Below are 19,680 nucleotides of genomic sequence, written 5' to 3' on the forward strand. Positions count from 1 at the left end.
ATATTTAGATTGTGTTAGTAAGTACTATAATTGAACTAGCTAGTTTGAAAAATATAATTACTATTTTATTTAGATTTTTTTGGTAATATAATTAGTTAGAAAAATATTAGTTAATTAGAAAAAACTAGTTTATTTTTAGTAAGTACTATATAGTAAGTGCTACTTTGTTTTTAGTAAGTACTACTTTATTTATTTATAGTAAGTGCTTAGTATAGTTGAACTAGATAGTTGATTTAATTAATAAAACTACTTTATTTAACTATATATAGAAGTAGTTTGTAGTAAGTGCTACTTTATTTATTTATAGTAAGTGCTACTTTATTTATTTATAGTAAGTTCTTAGTAGTTGAACTAGATAGTTGATTTAATTAATAAAACTACTTTATTTAACTATATATAGAAGTACGTAGTTCCCGCATCGACGTCGGCGATGCCTATCCCGCATCCTCATCGTCGTCGACTTGGCAGTGGAGGCCTGCTTGATCAGGGCCATGTTCGGAACTGGGCTCCGCCGGGCTGGTATTAGGAGGTGCTACCTTCTGGGGGACGTAGGTTGGTGAGGAGGCAGCCCGTTGTTGACCCGATCCTTTTTTGGTGGCGGTCGCGTGGGCCAGTGACAGTGCCGAGGCTTCCAGACGCCGCGGAGGTGGTACGTCACCGTGTCAGCGAGGAGGACGAGCACGTCCGTCGCTACATGGTTGCGCTGGAGGGCAGGTTCGACAATACCTGGCAGGTTCTTCAGGGATCTCACTAGAGCTATGATCATGTGATCGTTCCTTATCTTTGGGTGTCCACCGCCCGCGACGATACCCGTCGGGCGCTACGGTTCTAGCTGTATTAATTAGCGATGTTATATGTATGATAGTATTCGAAGAGTATTCGACGATGTACGAACACAAGAGATGATGTACTTTTGGTTATAATTGAATGCATGCTAATTTGAATGCTACTTTATTTTACGATTTGGTTTTGCTTATTGAACGCTCATATTGGAAAAGTACTCCTACTTTGAATGCTAAAATTGAAGAGCACTCCATGCAGAAATCTAGGAGCCCCCTCCATCATCCACGCCGTCGTGGGGGTAGCTTCTCCTTCATTCCCGTGTGCTAGACAATTTGTTGTAATAATGTACTCGGGAATGAAAGGAGGAGCTACATACCATCACCAATAGTCAACCCGTGATTAATAATAATGATCTAATTTAGGTTTTTTAGTACATATATTTAATATTTGAATTATGAACTTAGGCCGGAAATATCGTACTCGGACGATGAAAACCGCCGGGGGGAAAGCGACTGGTACCACGACGACCGAGGTATGTGTGACAGGTTCATTGAGCTGGACGAAGATCAGCGCTTCAGCATTAAGCTCGAGGAGACCTTCGATGTTCATACTGTACGCAACGACGAGAATAGTTTTTTTCGTAATTAAGCACGACTTCAACTATTTTAACGTGTATTTTTCATCTTTTCCAATTCGACTAGCTTATCCCATGATTTGCAAGACGCTATGTCTTGGAGAGGATGGGTTTTAAAGACCATGAAAGTATGGAAACCAAAAAAATTATTCTAAGTATCCATCATGGTGTGGATTTTCAAGTAAAATTGTACAATGCTCAGAGTGTAACCCATTGTGGTTGCAAAAACTGGGAAGCACTTTGCAAGATGTATGGTTTTGATGAGGGTATGCTTGTCACCATGGATCTTGGTGATCCTACAATCGCGCAAGAGAGACCTTCGATTTTCGTCCTTGTGGATACACCTCCAATTCTTCCCCCATGTGAGCTTAACATAGTTATTAAGTAATTTATATTGTTTATTTCAAAATAGTTGACAACTTATTTCCATTGACAGCTTATTTTCACTCTTCCAAGAATGTGCGAAAGATGGTAGACAGAACCTACTACACCAAAGGCTCCGAATTAACTTATCAGGAGAAAAATCATCTGGTCGCATTTTGTACTGATCTTGAGAATTACAATATCTACAATCAAACTCCTCAACATTATGGTCAATACGTGCCACTAGTGCACGTGTTCAACTACGGTAACTACCATGGAGATACCCTGGTAAGATTTTTTACTATTACGACATCCGTGCATCTTTTTGCACACTTCTAAAACTAGTACATCATTGCTAACTACGAAGTTATTACTATGTTTTTCAACAGATAATCCCGAATGATTGTGTGCCTCATCTGATGTATACACACGGTAGTCTTCATGTTTTGAACATACAACCAGGTCTTCCTACGAATCTGAACTGTCCATACCGGGTTTCTAAAAGAAGTGGAGACATGACAATCAAATAATGGAAAAAATGTATGGACAGTCGTAAGGAGCTTCTTGGAAGCAACAATCAGCGGAGGGCAAGAATTGGAGACAGGATGATCGCCATTCTTCATAATGGAGAGTCAGGGTCTATATTGTTTTATGTTATTTTACCTTAAGGGTGTTTAGGTCATGTCCTACATGATACTGATGATCATGTGCTAAGAACAATTATGTAGGGTTGGGTTTGATGACTATGAGGATGATGATCGTATGAGTTATTATTAATAACGAGTAGAAGTTGTATGATAATGCATGATTAGTAGGACTTGTTATTATATATGATGATGTATGATGCGAGCATGCATGAGTTATTATATCAGCGGGTGAAATGAACATATATAGCAGCAACGTTGGTAAACCAAGGACGAAGATATAAGAGAGGACACTTCTCTCTATTAGCTAGCTAATAACAACCTAAAAATAACCCCCAAAACCTCTAAAGCAGCCACTTTTCTAAAAAAACATGGACTTTTGGTCCCGGTTGGTGCCACCAACCGGGACCAAAGGCCCCCTGACTGGGCTCGACGCACAGGGCCACGTGGAGGCACATTGGTCCCGGTTCGTGTTTGAACCGGGACTAATGGGTGGAGGTATTAGTAACGACTCATTAGTCCCGGTTCATGAACCGGGACTAAAGGCCCTTACGAACCGGGACTATTAGGTGTTTTTCTACTAGTGTACATCCGTCCTGGTTTATAAGTCCCCTTTGTAGTTTGTGCCAAATTTTAACTAAAGATTTAACTAACAAAATGTTAATGCATGTCAAGAAAAATTATCTCATTGGATTCATATTTGAACATAGTTTTCAAAAAATAATGTTTGGTGACATGCTTGAACATTTTGTTAGTTTAATCTATAGTCAAAATTTGGCACGAAATACAATAGGGACCAATAAACCCGAACGGAGGTAGTACTTACCTGAACGGGGTCGACGACTGATCAAGAAGAGTCGTGGCCTAGGCTAGTGGTCCACATTGCAATTGGTGGATGCGCTGGCTTACCTTTGTGGTAGAGGGGTACGCGTCCGCGCGGCCCCTGCCAATTCTTTAAATTAAATTTGATATTTTATAGTTGTAGGGATTTATGTGTTTGTTTGGCCCCTGCCAATTCTCTAAATTAAACATTGGACCTTTATTATTGAAATAGTACTAGCATTGCAGCTGTTGAAGACATAAGTTGTACTAGCCGATGTCTGATTTGGCGTAATATCACAGTCGAGGTACCTAATATTACACCCAGTTTCATTCTTGCAACTCATTTTCCAGCAGGCTTCTAAAAAAATCGCTACATTATTAGATCCCTTATATTAGAAAGAAGGATGAAAACTTGAGCAACACATTTGACTTGAAAATTGGTGAATTTTGACATATGAAATGTTGAAAGGTTGCATATAAAAGCATCCAGATACCATACATGACTTTGGTTGCATATAAAAAGGTAGCTAACAAGTAAAGTAGCAGGTTGTATATATATACAGCCCCTTCACAGGCAGTCTTTGCAACACCTCCAGTAGCTTTGACAATTTCACAAGTTAGAAAGAATATGGGATATAGTCTTGGAAGATACTGGGCAAGAAGTATAAGCGACAAGAATGTTATACTTGATATTGTGGCCACATATGATTTATGCGGGACAAGTGGGTTTAGCGGGATGTCCACATATTATCGTTATACTTGGTCCTGTAAGATTTAAAGACTTAGCGTCATACAACGATGAACGTAGGTTTCAGAGTACCCGTTCCTGTCTTCAGAGTTCACATGGATATCCTTTCTGCCTTTAGAGCAAACAAAATTTTAGAACACCAACTGTATACGTGCATGAGTGATGAGTCTGTCAGTTGCTAACATCCATGATCCAAGAGTGCACGAATTATTAAAAAGCATCAGATGCTAGTTTATTCAATGTGTGGTCACCTACTACAATCTCTAGGACAACAGATAACCTGCAAAATTCAGAATAAGGAAAATTGGTGCTTCTCAGAATAAAACTCCTCAGGGCGTGAGGTCCTGCTTGTAACTGAAGCTTCAGGTTCAGGGTTCAGTAGGGTATCATCAATTATAGACTAGCACAAATTAGCAGAGAACCCCAACGTATATATCAGCAAGAAAACACATACTCTTACAGTACCTTGTTCTTCCCTTCTTTGGTCCTCAGGGCTCTCACGCACCTCGTCGATATTGCCAACCCCTGGGTGCAATTGCTCCTTGTGCGGTTGTGCCACACCTGGTCCCCGTCTTCCGGCCCCAACACCCTTCGGTGGTGCTCCCCCGCGCGGCCATGTCTTCAGCACCTTTTTACCCGTGGACGTCCACGAAGATGATTCATGTGGGCTTGGGTGTGGGCGCGGCGGATAGCCCACGTCTAAGATTTCGAAGAGAGGTCGTTTTTCTAATGAACTGGGCCTGAGCGCCGAAAATCCCATCAGAATCAGGCCCACGACCTTGCACCAGGTGCACCATGGCGCTGCGCTCTTAGAGTCTTGGTTAGTTTGTTTAGTACCACCTCGGCCAGCGAGAGGAGGCAAGGGAGGGAGAGCCTGCTATATAATGATCCCTCGGTGCACCCTTGCAACATACTTACCTGGACGGGGTCGACGGCTGATCAAGAAGAGTCGTGGCCTAGGCTAGTGGTCCACATTGCACTTGGTGGATGCGTTGGCCTACCATCTCCCCAAGTGGGAGAGTGGACGTCGTAATTTGTGGTAGAGGGGGTACGCGTTCGCGCGGCCCCTGCCAATTCTCTGAATTAAGTTTTGTCCTTCCTACTTTAGTGGTTCTTTGTGCTGAATTCACGTTCAGTTTCAGTTACTTTATCCTGGCCTTGCAGAGTCAGCTTATATGGTTTCAAATTGCTGACAGGTCACTCAATCTAGTGTGGCATTTTAGAAATAGACAGTGTGATGAGACGCATATGCAGCATTACCTGAAGTTGATGTTCAAGTGGCCTTTACAGTCTATACTTTCAACAAAATAGCAAACCTTGTACAGACAGACAGTCAGTTTATAGGCTCCAAAATGGTACAGACTATGGCATCAATGTCAGGATTTCTTTGAAGCTCAGACAGTCAGTGTAGCGGCACCCTGTGCTGAGGCACCAAGAATTTTACAAATGTACAACGTACCGATGACTATATTATATATGTGTACTTTAAACTGTTATAAGCATCTCTTGGTAAGGTATCCCACCATGCATTTGGGATTCAGTGTTAATTAGCATTCTCGCATCAACGACCAGTTCTGCGAATCCGAATTCCTACCGGGTTACAGTCTCCTCAATGCACCGTCAAAAAAACAGTCTCCTCAATGCAGCAAAGAAGACTAAAGTTCTGCTTGGAATCGGTGTATTTTTATACACCTGTATTTGTTTTACAAGTGTATCTTACCGTCCGTGTGCAAATTCCACCTGAGAATCAAAAGTAGGGATTGTGGTCTGTATATTTCACAGAGGTAAAAGCGCTGTATATTTTACAAGGGTAAAAGCGCTGGAAACGACAATCCAATCAAGGCCTAACTTGGTAGCAGAGCTAGAGAATCAGTGGCCGTTCTGGATAGAACATTATACCTTACTCGTAGGGTTCGACCGAGAAACCTGGCTCGTCCGGCTTCTTTAGTGTCGGCAACTCTTTTATGCATGGCCTGAAAGCCCTTTCCTGTTCCTAGCCATGACTTTACCGGCCATCATTCTTATTTCTTAGAAAGATATTCCTCTTGGGTGGAGGAACATCTTCACCATCCGAGTCTTCTGATCTCATGGATGGGCAGCATGGTTCAGGGTATCATCAATTAGACTAGCATAGCAAAATTAACAGAAACCCCAATGTATATAAGGAACTCTTATCTGTTCAGTCCAACAGCTGAGTAGTATAACCTTCCTTCCAGCTGACCAAGCTTTCATTTCCAAAGTAAGATATACTAGTTTAGGCACACACACATATACGCTACCTGTTATGCAAGTCTGCTTTGACAAACACATTGGCACAAGTCACTTGCAGCAGTGTTCCTACAAGTCAGCACAAGATTTGACCCTTTTTTTAAACGGAGTAAAGAAATTGGCACATTGACCATTGGCACAAGTCAGCAGTGTTCCTACTGTGCGATTGTGGAAACGTCTTGCCGATCCAGGCTGACGTGTTGCATGTTAAATAGAGGGGTTGCGAGCCCTAATAAGCGTACAGGTTGTTGGAGAGATTACATCTTGGGAGAGAAGAATACAAGAGATAAAACAAGATAAAGAGTACATGAATATCATGTATAACTACTCCTCCTTCGGTGGTGATCCTCCTTGCTGTACACACGATCATATCACGCATATTGTGTTTAACACCCTCCCTTAATCACAACTTCATCAAGTTGAGATTATACTTGAAGACTTCAAAACTTTTTGTGGGAAGAGCTTTGGTGAAACCATCCGCAACTTGGTCTTGGGAATGAATGAACCGAATGTCTAAGAGTTTGTTTGCAACTCTCTCACGGACAAAGTGAAAATCTATCTCAATATGTTTAGTTCTAGCATGAAAAACTGGATTTGCTGATAAATAGGTAGCACCTAGATTATCACACCATAGACATGGAGCTTTAGTGTTTTTCATGCCTAGTTCCTTCAAAATTGACTGTACCCATATGATCTCTGCGGTTGCATTGGCCAGGGCTTTATATTCTGCTTCTGTGCTAGATCTAGAAACTGTGGCTTGCTTCCTTGCACTCCAAGATATCAAATTAGGTCCAAAGAACACTGCAAAACCACCAGTTGAGCGTCTGTCATCTAAGCACCCTGCCCAGTTTGAGTCAGAGAAGGCACTGATAAGTGTGAAGGATGACTTGCTAAAATTCAGACCAATGCTCAATGTATTTTTCACATATCTCACTATGCGTTTTGCAGCAGTCAAGTGAACTGTGGTAGGTGCATGAAGGAATTGACATACTTTGTTAACCGCAAATCAGATATCTGGTCGTGTCGATGTCAAGTACTGAAGAGCACCTACTAGGCTTCTGTACTTTGTACTATCTTCTGAGTCCAGAAGTTCTCCTTCAGCAAGTGATAATTTTTCTGTGCTAGATAAAGGAGTGGGTGCAGGCTTACAACTTTGCAGACCATCCTTTTTTACTAAGTCTGTTGCATACTTTTCTTGAGAGAGATGAAGACCATCCTTGTGCTGCTTAACCTCAATACCAAGAAAGTAGTGTAGATCTCCTAGATCTTTGAGAGCAAATTCTGCACTTAAATCCTTCAACGGCGCTGTTATTGCTTCATCAGATGAGCTTGTCACAATTATATCATCAACATAAATGAGAACAAATATGGATATTCTTGACTTGTTATAAATGAATAACGAAGTGTCAGACTTTGAAGGAATAAAACCAAGTGCTTGCATCTTTTTACTAAGGCGAGAATACCACGCTCTTGGAGCCTGTTTCAGTCCATACAAAGCCTTGTCAATTTTGCACACATGAAGTGGTGCCTGTGCATTTACAAACCCAGGAGGTTGTTTTATGTAAACCTCTTCTTCCAGAACATCATGGAGGAACGCGTTCTGAACATCCAGTTGTCGTAGACTCCATCCCCTAGACACGACAATGGACAGGACAAGGCGTATGGTAGCTGCTTTAACAACTGGACTAAACGTGTCCTCATAGTCAATACCATACCTTTGTTTAAAACCCTTTACAATGAGTCTAGCTTTGTAACGGTCAATAGTTCCATCAGCTTTTCTTTTTATCCTAAAGACCCACTTACAGTCAATAGGATTTTTACCTTGTCTTGGAGGAACCAAGTGCCATGTTTTATTTTTCCTTAGTGCCACAATTTCATCATGCATTGCCTTTCTCCAAAGTGCATCACCAAGAGCCTCTTCAAGAGTGTTAGGTTCTCCTGGTTCACCTGTTAAACAAATCATCCCATATTTTGTAATATGTTTATAATCAACGGGTTTAATTAAACCTTGTTGTAGCCGTGTGCGACGTGGAGTAGTAGCAGGAGGCACTACAGAAACCCTCGGCGCAGAGGATCCCGCACCTGGATCAGGCTGATCCTCTGCCGATCCCGAGGAGGATCTGAATGCAGCTCTAGACCGGTGTTGTCGGTAGCAGCAGCCGGGTCTGGATCTTCTGTGGTCGCCAGCTATGATGCACGCGGCGAATCAGCCACAGAAAATCTAGGCCGAGCAGCGTCATCATCTCCTCGTGATTGCCTGGGCCCCACTTCGACAGGATATGTCCCCGCGCTCGTCAGGCGAGTCGCAGCCTGCCGCTTGTAAACAAGTTGTTGGGCCCGAGGCCGTGTGCTACGTCTTGAGCTTGCTTTGGTTTTCCTTGAAGAGGAAAGGGTGATGCAGCACAGTAGCATAAGTATTTCCCTCAGTTTTTGAGAACCAAGGTATCAATCCAGTAGGAGGCTCCTCACAAGTCCCACGAATCTACACAAACAAACAAAGAACTCGTAACCAACGCGATAAAGGGGTTGTCAATCCCTTCACGGCCACTTGCGAAAGTGAGATCTGATAGAGATAATATGATAAGATAAATATATTTTTGGTATTTTGGGATATAGATGTAGAAAGTAAAGATGCAAATAAAAGTAGATTGAAAGCTTATATGATAAAGAATAGACCCAGGGGCCATAGATTTCACTAGAGGCTTCTCTCAAGATAGCATAAGTATTACGGTGGGTGAACAAATTACTGTCGAGCAATTGATAAAAAAGCGAATAATTATCATGTTATCTAGGCATGATCATGCATATAGGCATCACGTCCATGACAAGTAGACCGACTCCTCCCTGCATCTACTACTATTACTCCATACATCGACCGCTATCCAGCATGCATCTAGAGTATTAAGTTCATAAGAACAGAGTAACGCATTAAGAAAGATGACATGATGTAGAGGGATAAACTCAAGCAATATGATATAATCCCCATCTTTTTATCCTCGATGGCAACAATACAATACGTGTCTTGCAACCCTTTCTGTCACTGGGTAAGAACACCGCAAGATTGAACACAAAGCTAAGCACTTCCCCCATGGCAAGAAAGATCAATCTAGTAGGCCAAACCAAACCGATAATTCGAAGAGACTTGCAAAGATAACTCAATCATACATAAAAGAATTCAGAGAAGATTCAATTATTATTCATAGATAAACTTGATCATAAACCCACAATTCATTGGATCTCGACAAACACACCGCAAAAAGAGATTACATCGAATAGATCTCCACAAGAGAGGGGGGGAACATTGTATTGTTGGAAATATGCCCTAGAGGCAATAATAAAAGGATTATTATTACATTTCCTCGTTCATGATAATTGTCTTTTATTCATGCTATAATTGTATTATCCGGAAATCGTAATACACGTGTGAATACATAGACCACAATACGTCCCTAGTAAGCCTCTAGTTGACTAGCTCGTTGGTCAACAGATAGTCATGGTTTCCTGACTATGGACATTAGATGTCGTTGACAACGGGATCACATCATTAGGAGAATGATGTGATGGACAAGACCCATTCCTAAGCATAGCACAAGATCATGTAGTTCGTTTTGCTAGAGCTTTTCCAATGTCAAGTATCTCTTCCTTAGACCATGAGATCATGTAACTCCCGGATACCGTAGGAGTGCTTTGGGTGTACCAAACGTCACAACGTAACTGGGTGACTATAAAGGTGCACTACAGGTATCTCCGAAAGTGTCTGTTGGGTTGACACGGATCGAGACTGGGATTTGTCACTCCGTGTTACGGAGAGGTATCACTGGGCCCACTCGGTAGTGCATCATCATAATGAGCTCAAAGTGACCAAGTGTCTGGTCACGGGATCATGCATTACGGTACGAGTAAAGTGACTTGCCGGTAACGAGACTGAACGAGGTATTGGGATACCGACGATCGAGTCTCGGGCAAGTAACATACCGTCTGACAAAGGGAATAGTATACGGGGTTGCTTGAACCCTCGACGTCGTGGTTCATCCGATGAGATCATCGAGGAGAATGTGGGAGCCAACATTGGTATCCAGATCCCGCTGTTGGTTATTGACCGGAGAGCTGTCTCGGTCATGTCTGCATGTCTCCCGAACCCGTAGGGTCTACACACTTAAGGTTCGGTGACGCTAGGGGTGTATGAATATGAGTATGCAGCGAACGGAATGTTGTTCGGAGTCCCGAATGAGATCCCGGACGTCACGAGGAGTTCCGGAATGGTCCGTAGGTAAATAAAACTATATAGGAAGTGTTGTTTTGGCCATCAGGAAAGTTTCGGGGTCACCCGGTATTGTACCGGGACCACCGGAAAGGTCCCGGGGGTCCACCAGATGGGGCCACCTATCCTGGAGGGCCCCGTGGGCTGAAGTGGGAGGGGAACCAGCCCCTAGTGGGCTGGTGCGCCCCCCTTGGCCCCCCCTACGCCTAGGGTTGGAAACCCTAGGTGGGGGCGCACCACTTGCCTTGGGGGGCACTCCACCCCCCTGGCCGCCGCCCCCTTGGGAGATTGCATCTCCCAGGGCCGGTGCCTCCCCTTGGGGGCCTATATAAAGGAGGGCAGGGGGAGGGCAGCCGCACCCAAGTCTTGGCCCCTCCCTCCCCCTGCTACACCTCGTCCTCCTCCCGCAGCAGCTTGGCGAAGCCCTGCCGGAGTTCTGCTGCATCCACCACCACACCGTCGTGCTGCTGGATCATCATCAACCTCTCCTTCCCCCTTGCTGGATCAAGACGGAGGAGATGTCACGCTGACCGTACGTGTGTTGAATGTGGAGGTGCCGTCTGTTCGGCGCTAGGATCTCCGGTGATAGGATCACGACGAGAATGACTACTTCAACCCCGTTCTTTTGAACGCTTCCACTCGCGATCTACAAAGTGGTATGTAGATGCATCTCCCCTTTCACTCGTTGCTTAGATGAACTCATAGATGGATCTTGGTGAAACCGTAGGAAAAAATTTATTTTCTGCAACGTTCCCCGACAGTGGCATCATGAGCTAGGTCTATGTGTAGTTCTCTATTGCACGAGTAGAACACAATTTTGTTGTGGGCATAGATCTTGTCAACTTTCTTGCCGCTACTAGTCTTTTCTTGCTTCAGCGGTATTGTGGGATGAAGCGGCCCGGACCGACCTTACACGTACGCTTACGTGAGACAGGTTCCACCGACTGACATGCACTAGTTGCATAAGGTGGCTAGCGGGTGTCTGTCTCTCCTACTTTAGTTGGAGCGGATTCGATGAAAAGGGTCCTTATGAAGGGTAAATAGAAGTTGACAAAATCACGTTGTGGTTATTCGTAGGTAAGAAAATGTTCTTGCTAGAACCCAATTGCAGCCACGTAAAAGATGCAACAACAATTAGAGGACGTCTAACTTGTTTTCGCAGCAATTGTCATGTGATGTGATACGGCCAGAAGTTGTGATGAATGATGAATGATATATTGTGATGTATGAGATCATGTTCTTGTAATAGGAATCACGACTTGCATGTCGATGAGTATGACAACCGGCAGGAGCCATAGGAGTTGTCTTTATTTTTGTATGACCTGCGTGTCATTGAAGAACGCCATGTAAATTACTTTACTTTATTGCTAAACGTGTTAGCCATAGAAGTAGAAGTAGTCGTTGGCGTGACAACTTCATGAAGACACAATGATGGAGATCATGATGATGGAGATCATGGTGTCATGCCGGTGACGAAGATGATCATGGAGCCCCGAAGATGGAGATCGAAGGAGCTATATGATATTGGCCATATCATGTCACTACTATATAATTGCATGTGATGTTTATTATGTTTTATGCATCTTGTTTACTTAGAACGGCGGTAGTAAATAAGATGATCCCTTATAATAATTTCAAGAAAGTGTTCCCCCTAACTGTGCACCGTTGCTAAAGTTCGTCGTTTCGAAGCACCACGTGATGATCAGGTGTGATAGATCCTTACGTTCACATACAACGGGTGTAAGACAGATTTACACATGCAGAACACTTAGGGTTAACTTGACAAGCCTAGCATGTACAGACATGGCCTCGGAACACAGAGACCGAAAGGTCGAACACGAGTCGTATGGAAGATACGATCAACATGGAGATGTTCACCGATGATGACTAGTCCGTCTCACGTGATGATCAGACACGGCCTAGTCGACTCGGATCGTGTAACACTTAGATGACTAGAGGAATGTCTAATCTGAGTGGGAGTTCATTAAATAATTTGATTAGATGAACTTAGTCTAAAACTTTTGCAAAATATGTCTTGTAGATCAAATGGCCAACGCTCATGTCAACATGAACTTCAACGCATTCCTAGAGAAAACTAAGCTGAAAGATGATGGCAGCAACTATTCGGACTGGGTCCGGAACCTGAGGATCATCCTCATAGCAGCCAAGAAAGATTATGTCCTAGATGCACCGCTAGGTGAAGCACCCATCCCAGAGAACCAAGACGTTATGAACACTTGGCAATCACGTGCTAATGATTACTCCCTCGTTCAGTGCGGCATGCTTTACAGCTTAGAACCGGGGCTCCAAAAGTGTTTTGAGAAACACGGAGCATATGAGATGTTCGAGGAGCTAAAAATGGTTTTTCAAGCTCATGCCGGGTCGAGAGATATGAAGTCTCCGACAAGTTCTATAGTTGTAAGATGGAAGAAAACAGTTCTGTCAGTGAGCACATACTCAAAATGTCTGGGTTGCACAACCGCCTGTCCCAGCTGGAGATCAACCTCCCGGACGAGGCGGTCATTGACAGAATCCTTCAGTCGCTCCCACCAAGCTACAAGAGCTTTATGTTGAACTACAATATGCAGGGGATGGTGAAGACCATTCCTGAGGTATTTTCAATGCTGAAGTCAGCAGAGGTTGAAATCAAGAAAGAACATCAAGTGTTGATGGTCAATAAGACCACTAAGTTCAAGAAGGGCAAGGGTAAGAAAAACTTCAAGAAGGACGGCAAAGATGTTGCCGCGCCCGGTAAGCCAGTTGCCGGGAAGAAGTCAAAGAATAGACCCAAGCCTGAGACTGAGTGATTTTATTGCAAGGGGAAGGGTCACTGGAAGTGGAACTGCCCCAAATACTTAGCGGACAAGAAGGCTGGAAACACTAAAGGTATATTTGATATACATGTAATTTATGTGTAGCTTATAGTACTCGTAGTAACTCCTGGGTATTTGATACCGGTGCCGTTGCTCACATTTGTAACTCACAACAGGAGCTGCGGAATAAGCGGAGACTGGCGAAGGACGAGGTGACGATGCGCGTCGGGAATGGTTCCAAGCTCGATGTGATCGCCGTCGGCACGCTACCTCTACATTTACCTACAGGATTAGTTTTAAACCTCAATAATTGTTATTTAGTGCCAAGTTTGAGCATGAACATTTTATCTGGATCTCGTTTGATACGAGATGGCTACTCATTTAAATCTGAGAATAATTGTTGTTCTATTTATATGAGAGATATGTTTTATGGTCATGCCCCGATGGTCAATGGTTTATTCTTAATGAATCTCGAATGTAATGTTACACATATTCATAGTGTGAATACCAAAAGATGTAAAGTTGATAACGATAGTCCCACATACTTGTGGCACTGCCGCCTTGGTCACATTGGTGTCAAGCGCATGAAGAAGCTCCATGTTGATGGACTTTTAGAGTCTCTAGATTATGAATCATTTGACACGTGCGAACCATGCCTCGTGGGCAAAATGACCAAGACCCCGTTCTCCGGAACAATGGAGCGAGCAACCAACTTATTAGAAATCATACATACTGATGTGTGTGGTCCAATGAGCGTTGAGGCTCGCGGAGGATATCGTTATGTTCTCACTCTCACTGATGACTTGAGTAGATATGGGTATGTCTACTTGATGAAACACAAGTCTGAGACCTTTGAAAAGTTCAAGGAATTTCAAAATGAAGTAGAGAATCAACATGACCGAAAGATAAAATTCTTACGATCAGATCGTGGAGGAGAATATTTAAGTCATGAATTTGGTACACACTTAAGAAAATGTGGAATCGTTTCACAACTCATGCCGCCTGGAACACCTCAGCGTAACGGTGTGTCCGAACATCGTAATCGCACTCTATTGGATATGGTGCGATCTATGATGTCTCTTACCGATTTACCGCTATCATTTTGGGGATACGCTCTAGAGACAGCTACATTCACTTTAAATAGGGCACCGTCTAAATCCGTTGAGACGACACTGTATGAATTATGGTTTGGGAAGAAACCTAAGCTGTCGTTTCTAAAAGTTTGGGGATGCAATGCTTATGTCAAGAAACTTCAACCTGAAAAGCTCAAACCCAAGTCGGAAAAATGCATCTTCATAGGATACCCTAAGGAAACCATTGGGTATACCTTCTACTTAAGATCCGAGGGCAAGATCTTTGTTGCCAAGAACGGATCCTTTCTGGAAAAAGAGTTTCTCTCGAAAGGAGTAAGTGGGAGGAAAGTAGAACTCGATGAAGTACTACCTCTTGAACCGGAAAGTAGTGCAGCTCAGGAAAACGTTCCTGTGGTGCCTACACCGACTGGAGAGGAAATTAATGATGATGATCAAGGTACTTCTGATCAAGTTGCTACTGAACTTCGTAGGTCAACAAGGACACGTTCCACACCAGAGTGGTATGCCAACCCTGTCCTGGAAATCATGTTGTTAGACAACGGTGAACCTTCGAACTATGAAGGAGCAATGGCGGGCCCGGATTCCAACAAATGGCTAGAAGCCATGCAATCCGAGATAGAATACATGTATGAAAACAAAGTATGGACTTTGACTGACTTGCCCGATGATCGGCGAGCGATAGAAAACAAATGGATCTTTAAGAAGAAGACGGACGCGGATGGTCATGTCACCATCAATAAAGCTCGACTTGTCGCTAAGGGTTATCGGCAAGTTCAAGGGATTGACTATGATGAGACTTTCTCTCCCGTAGCGAAGCTTAAGTCCGTCCGAATCATGTTAGCAATTGCTGCATACTATGATTATGAGATATGGCAGATGGACATCAAAACGGCATTCCTTAATGGTTATCTTAAGGAAGAGCTGTATATGATGCAGCCGGAAGGTTTTGTCGATCCTAAGAATGCTAACAAAGTGTGCAAGCTCCAGCGATCCATTTATGGGCTGGTGCAAGCATCTCAGAGTTGGAACATTCGCTTTGATGAGATGATCAAAGCGTTTGGGTTTATGCAGACTTATGGAGAACCTGCGTTTACAAGAAAGTGAGTGGGAGCTCAATAGCATTTCTCATGTTATATGTAGATGACATACTTTTGATGGGAAATGATATAGAATTCTTGGACAGCATTAAGGCCTACTTGAATAAGTGTTTTTCAATGAAGGACCTTGGAGAAGCTACTTGCATATTAGGCATCAAGATCTATAGGGATAGATCGAGACGCCTCATAGGTCTTTCACAAAGCACATACCTTGATAAGATTTTGAAGAAGTTCAAAATGGATCAGTCCAAGAAAGGGTTCTTGCCTGTACTGCAAGGTGTGAGACTGAGCTCAGCTCAATGCCCGACCACGGCAAAAGATAAAGAAGAGATGAGCGTCATCCCCTATGCCTCAGCCATAGGATCTATTATGTATGCCATGTTGTGTACCAGACCTGATGTAAACCTTGCCGTAAGTTTGGTAGGAAGGTACCAAAGTAATCCCGGCAAGGAACACTGGACAACGGTCAAGAATATCCTGAAGTACCTGAAAAGGACAAAGGACATGTTTCTCTTTTATGGAGGTGATGAAGAGCTCGTCGTAAAGGGTTACGTCAACGCTAGCTTCGACACAGATCTGGATGACTCTAAGTCACAAACCGGATATGTGTATATGTTGAATAGTGGAGCAGTAAGCTGGTGCAGCTGCAAGCAGAGCGCCGTGGCGGGATCTACATGTGAAGCGGAGTACATGGCAGCCTCGGAGGCAGCGCATGAAGCAATTTGGGTGAAGGAGTTCATCACCGACCTAGGATTCATACCCAATGCGTCGGGGCCGATCAAACTCTTCTGTGACAACACTGGAGCTATTGCCCTTGCCAAGGAGCCCAGGTTTCACAAGAAGACCAGGCACATCAAGCGTCGCTTCAACTCCATCCGTGAAAATGTTCAAGATGGAGACATAGATATTTGCAAAGTACATACGGATATGAATGTCTCAGATCCGTTGACTAAGCCTCTCTCGCGAGCAAAACATGATCAACACCAGAACTATATGGGTGTTCGATTCATCATAATGTAACTAGATTATTGACTCTAGTGCAAGTGGGAGACTATTGGAAATATGCCCTAGAGGCAATAATAAAAGGATTATTATTACATTTCCTTGTTCATGATAATTGTCTTTTATTCATGCTATAATTGTATTATCCGGAAATTGTAATACACGTGTGAATACATAGACCACAATACGTCCCTAGTAAGCCTCTAGTTGACTAGCTCGTTGGTCAACAGATAGTCATGGTTTCCTGACTATGGACATTAGATGTCGTTGACAACGGGATCACATCATTAGGAGAATGATGTGATGGACAAGACCCATTCCTAAGCATAGCACAAGATCGTGTAGTTGGTTTTGCTAGAGCTTTTCCAATGTCAAGTATCTCTTCCTTAGACCATGAGATCGTGTAACTCCCGGATACCGTAGGAGTGCTTTGGGTGTACCAAACGTCACAATGTAACTGGGTGACTATAAAGGTGCACTACAGGTATCTCCGAAAGTGTCTGTTGGGTTGACACGGATCGAGACTGGGATTTGTCACTCCGTGTTACGGAGAGGTATCACTGGGCCCACTCGGTAGTGCATCATCATAATGAGCTCAAAGTGACCAAGTGTCTGGTCACAGGATCATGCATTACGGTACGAGTAAAGTGACTTGCCGGTAACGAGACTGAACGAGGTATTGGGATACCGACGATCGAGTCTCGGGCAAGTAACATACCGTCTGACAAAGGGAATAGTATACGGGGTTGCTTGAACCCTCGACATTGTGGTTCATCCGATGAGATCATCGAGGAGTATGTGGGAGCCAACATGGGTATCCAGATCCCGCTGTTGGTTATTGACCGGAGAGTTGTCTCGGTCATGTCTGCATGTCTCCCGAACCCGTAGGGTCTACACACTTAAGGTTCGGTGACGCTAGGGTTGTATGAATATGAGTATGCAGCAAACTGAATGTTGTTCGGAGTCCCGGATGAGATCCCGGACGTCACGAGGAGTTCCGGAATGGTCCGGAGGTAAAGAAAACTATATAGGAAGTGATGTTTCGGCCATCGGGAAAGTTTCGGGTTCACCCGGTATTGTACCGGGACCACCGGAAGGGTCCCGGGGGTCCACCGGGTGGGGCCACCTATCCCGGAGGGCCCCGTGGGATGAAGTGGGAGGGGGTCCACCGGGTGCGCCCCCCTTGGGCCCCCCCTACGCCTAGGGTTGGAAACCCTAGGTGGGGGGGCGCACCACTTGCCTTGGGGGGCACTCCAACCCCCCTGGCCGCCGCCCCATTGGGAGATTGCATCTCCGAGGGATGGCGCCCCCCCTTGGGGGCCTATATAAAGGAGGGCAGGGGGAGGGCAGCCGCACCCAAGTCTTGGCGCCTCCCTCCCCTGCTACACCTCGTCCTCCTCCCGCAGCAGCTTGGTGAAGCCCTGCCGGAGTTCTGCTGCATCCACCACCACGCCGTCGTGCTGCTGGATCATCATCAACCTCTCCTTCCCCCTTGCTGGATCAAGACGGAGGAGACGTCACGCTGACCGTACGTGTGTTGAACGCGGAGGTGCCGTCCGTTCGGCGCTAGGATCTCCGGTGATAGGATCACGACGAGAACGACTACTTCAACCCCGTTCTTTTGAACGCTTGTGCTCGCGATCTACAAAGTGGTATGTAGATGCATCTCCCCTTTCACCCATTGCTTAGATGAACTCATAGATGGATCTTGGTGAAACCATAGGAAAAATTTTATTTTCTGCAACGTTCCCCGACATGTATTGAGATCCAAAAAGAGAGAAGAAGCCATCTAGCTAATAACTATGGACCCGAAGGTCTGTGGTAAACTACTCACAACTCATTGGAGGGGCTATGGTGTTGATGTAGAAGCCCTCAGTGGTGGATTCCCCCTCCGGCAGAACGCCAGCGACGGCTCCAAGATGGGATCTCGCAGATACAGAAGGTTACGGTGGCGGAAATATTTCTTCGGTGGCTCCCTGGATGTTTTTGGGGTATGTATGCTTATATAGGAGGAAGAAGTACGTCGGTGGCCGCCCGAGGGGTCCACGAGACAGGGGGCGCGCCCAGGAGGGGTGGGCGCGCCCTCCTATCTCGTGGCCGCCTCGACTGCTTCTTAGCTTGCACTCCAAGTTCTTCGGATCACGTTCGTTCCAAAAATCATGCTCCCGAAGGTTTCATTCCGTTTGGACTCCGTTTGATATTCCTTTTCTTCGAAATACTGAAATAGGCAAAAGAACAGCAATACGGGTTGGGCCTCCGGTTAGTAGGTTAGTCCCAAAAATGATATAAATATGTAAAATAAAGCCGACAGACATCCAAAACAGGTAATATAATAGCATGGAACAATAAAAAATAATAGATACGTTGGAGACGTATCAAGCATCCCCAAGCTTAATTCATGCTCGTCCTTGAGTAGGTAAATGATAAAAAACAGAATTTTTGATGTGGAATGCTACCTAGCATAATTCTCAATGTAATTTTCTTTATTGTGGCATGAATGTTCAGATCCAAATGATTCAAGATAAAAGCTTATAAAACATAAAAATAATAATACTTTGAAGCATACTGACAAATAATCATGTCCTATCGAAATAGCATAGCCAAAGAAAGCTTATACCTACAAAATCATATAGTTAGGCCATGCTTCATTTTCATTACACAACATACTCCCATCATGTACAACCCCGATGACGAGCCGAGCAATTGGTTCATACTTTTTAACGCGCTTCAGCTTTTCTTCAACTCTTACTCAATACATGAGCGCAAGCCATGGACATAGCACTATGGTGGTATATGGTGGTGGTTGTAAGGACAAAAAGGGAGAAGATAGTCTCACATCAACTAGGCGTATCAATGGGCTATGGAGATGCCCATTAATAGATATCAATGTGAGTGAGTAGGGATTGCCATGCAACGGATGCACTAGAGCTATAAATGTATGAAAGCTCAACAAAAGAAACTAAGTGGGTGTGCATCCAACTTGCTTGCTCACGAAGACCTAGGGCATTTTGAGGAAGCCCATCATTGGAATATACAAGCCAAGTTCTATAATGAAAAATTCCCACTAGTATATGAAAGTGACAACATAGGAGACTCTCTATCATGAAGATCATGGTGCTATTTTGAAGCACAAGTGTGGAAAAGAGATAGT

General features: G+C 44.1%; 1 non-coding gene and 1 pseudogene across 1 annotated transcript; both read left to right on the plus strand.

Annotated features, from left to right (window-relative positions):
• The first annotated feature begins 3,242 nt into the window (after window positions 1–3,242).
• LOC119326868 lies at window positions 3,243–3,371 on the plus strand (annotated as a pseudogene).
• A 1,533-nt stretch (window positions 3,372–4,904) lies between these two features.
• On the plus strand, window positions 4,905–5,065 carry LOC119326831. The gene has a single exon (XR_005158198.1). It is a non-coding gene; the product is annotated as a U1 spliceosomal RNA (small nuclear RNA).
• The last annotated feature ends 14,615 nt before the right edge of the window (window positions 5,066–19,680 follow it).

Source organism: Triticum dicoccoides, chromosome 6B (assembly GCF_002162155.2).
Source record: "Triticum dicoccoides isolate Atlit2015 ecotype Zavitan chromosome 6B, WEW_v2.0, whole genome shotgun sequence".
NCBI lineage: Eukaryota > Viridiplantae > Streptophyta > Magnoliopsida > Poales > Poaceae > Triticum > Triticum dicoccoides.